Below are 3,110 nucleotides of genomic sequence, written 5' to 3' on the forward strand. Positions count from 1 at the left end.
AGAAAAATCAACCAAAAGAATGAGTTCGCGTGTCACCTCTGACACGTGTGTCATAGGTTCGCCATCACTGCCCTAAGCTGAACCTGGCCTGGCAAACAGCACTGGTTTAATTATAAGATGCATTAGAGGTACTTTAGCCACGCTAAATCTAGCAAAAACTCTTACAATCCACGCTTTTTCAGAAAAGAGACTTCTATTCACTCAAGTCCTAGATATTGATAAGCAAGGTTTCAAACTATAGGAATAAGGGATTTACATTTCTCTTCTAAAACCTCCATAAAGAAACTGTGACTGAAAACATTTCTAGAATGTCTTCATTTATGTCTTTCATTTCCTGTGACAAGAAGGCAGTCCTCTCATCTCATCCATCCAATAAAGCAGCTAGCTCAGTGATAGAGTAAAATGTTAAGTGGTGGAGTTCTAAGCTGGGCTCTAGCTACAGAAAGGCCACAGCTCATCCTTTTTCAAGAGGACACCCAATCACTAGCTCATATTTTATGAAATATTGAATTTCCATCCTATCCTTTTCATTTCTGCTGCTGTTATAAATGAAGACCTATAGGTAAATTAGAAAAATAATTAACATTAAACTAAAATTAGGACTTATTTTTACACATATCTATTTTAAACTATCTCTCATTTTGTGGTCAAGTCACTGGACCAAGTTTTATATTTATTCAAGTTTATGGAAATTTTTTAAAAATATGTTTTATTGATTTTTTTACAGAGAGGAAGGGAGAGGGATAGAAAGTTAGAAACATTGATGAGAGAGAAACATCGATCAGCTGCCTCCTGCACATCTCCTACTAGGGATGTGCCTGCAACCAAGGTGCATGCCCTTGACCTGAATTGAACCTGGAACCCTTCAGTCCGCAGGCCGACACTCTATCCACTGAACCAAACCGGTTAGGGCAAGTTTATGGAAATTAAAAAATAAGGGAGAAATTTGTATGCAGGTAGATGGGGGAGCTTTTAAAGCGTGCATAAACTGAAGATGAGTTCAATACTCTTTAGTAAAGGCATTTAGAAATTGACACATTGAATTGGAAAGCAAATAAATCTCAAAAATTAGAGAAAATTAGCTTTCCTTTTTCCCTCTTTTACGTGACAATATCAGAATGATGTAAAAGCTAAGCAAAACAACAACAATGAGAAGAAAAAGAAACAGGGATTATATGGGGACAGTACAGTTACAAGTGATTCCCCAAACGGCTGACCACCATGTATACAGCCCAGAAAAGTAGACCACTGGGCTCATGAGGAGACCATAGGCTGCAGGTCGGAAATGGACCAGACATTCCCCATGTCTTCAGTTGCCTCAAGGGAAAGGAATAGCATTCAAAATATTGTGCTATTGGAGTCTTTGGGAGTTTACTGCTTCTTCTTATTTTCTGCTTCTTAAATTATCTATTAACTTATGCTTGTCATAATCAACTCTTTCTTAATAAATATGTGATAAGAATTCAAAAATAGAAAGGTAGGTAAAATCTGTTAACTTAGGCTCAACATGCAGACAAATTTGTGCTAAGAAGATGATATTTCTGATCTAAGAGGTCTTAAGGTCTTCAAGGGTCTGATAAAAGAGTAACAATTTTGTACAATTTTACCTTTTTTCTAAAAGGTGAGAAATTCTTAATCCTTAAGCACAGGATAGCCTTCCATTTATTTGTTTCATCTTCAGTTTCTTTATTCAATGTCATAGTTCTCAGAGTACAGGTGTTTCCCCTCCTTGGTTAAGTTATTCCTAGGTATTTTATGTTCTTTGATGCAGTTGTAAATGAGATTGTTTTCTTAATTTCCCTTTCTGATAGTTTGTTATTGGTGTATAAAAATGCAACCAATTTCTGAACGTTAATTTTGTATCCTGCTACTTTACTGAATTCCCTCACTAGTTCTAATTGTCTTTCGGCAAAATCATTAGGGTTCTCTATATACAATATCATGTCATCTGCAAATCATGACAGTGTTGCTTCTTCCTTTCCAATTTAGATACCTTTTTATTTCCTTTTCTTGCTGTGGCTAAGACTTCCAATATTATGCTAAATAAAAATGGTAAAAGTGGATGCTTTGCCTTTGTTCCTGATCTTAAAGAAAAAGCATTCAGCTTTTTACTGTTGAGTATAATTTAGCTACAGTTTTGTCATAAATGGCTTTATTATGTTGAAGTATGTTTTGTCTAACCCCACATTGCTGAGATTTTTATTACATATAGATGTTAGATTTTTGTCAAACATTTTTCTGCATCTACTGATATGATCATATAATTTATATTCTTCATTTTTATATGTTGCATCACATTAATAGATTTGCAGATATTTAAAGAACCCTGCATCTTAGGAATAAGTCCCACTTGAACATGACATATAATCTTTTTAATGTATTGCTGAATTTGGTTTGCTAAAGTTTGTTGGGGATTTTTGCATCTACATGTATCAGGGATATGGGCTTACAATTTTCTTTTTTTGTAGTGTCTTTGTCTGGCTTTGATAATAGGGTAATGCTGGCCTCATCAAATGAGTTTGGGAGACTTCCTTCCTCAGCTTCCGTAATAGAATGAGAAGAATAGGTATTAATTCTTCTTTGAATTTTTGATAAAATTCACCTGAGAAGCAATCTGGTCTAAGAATTGTGTGTTGGGTGTCTTTGTTTGTTTGGTTGGTTGGTTTTTATTTTTTTGTTTTTTTGTTTTTTGGTTTTTTTTTATTACTGATTCAATTTTGTTATTAGTGATCAGTCTGTTCCAATTTTCTGTTTCTGCCTGATTCAGACTTGGGAGAGTATTATTTCTAGGATATCCATTTCTTCCCGGTTGTCCAATTTAATGTCACACAACTGTTCACAGTATATTTTTATAATCCTTTGTATTTCTGTGGTGTCGATTGTTACTTCCCCTCTTTCATGTCTGCTTTTATTTAGTTGAGTCCTCTCTTCTTTTTTTTCTTGGAGTCTGGCTCAAAGTTTATTAATTTTATTTTCCTTTTCAAAGACCCAGCTTTTGATTTCATTGATTTTTTTGTATGTCATTTTTAAATTCTATTTTATTTACTTCCACTCTGATATTTATGGTATTTATTATTTCATTCTTTCCTCACTTTAGATTTTGTTTGTTC

Source organism: Myotis nattereri, assembly GCF_964212035.1.
Source record: "Myotis nattereri genome assembly, chromosome: 1".
In the NCBI taxonomy this organism is placed as follows: Eukaryota; Metazoa; Chordata; class Mammalia; order Chiroptera; family Vespertilionidae; genus Myotis; species Myotis nattereri.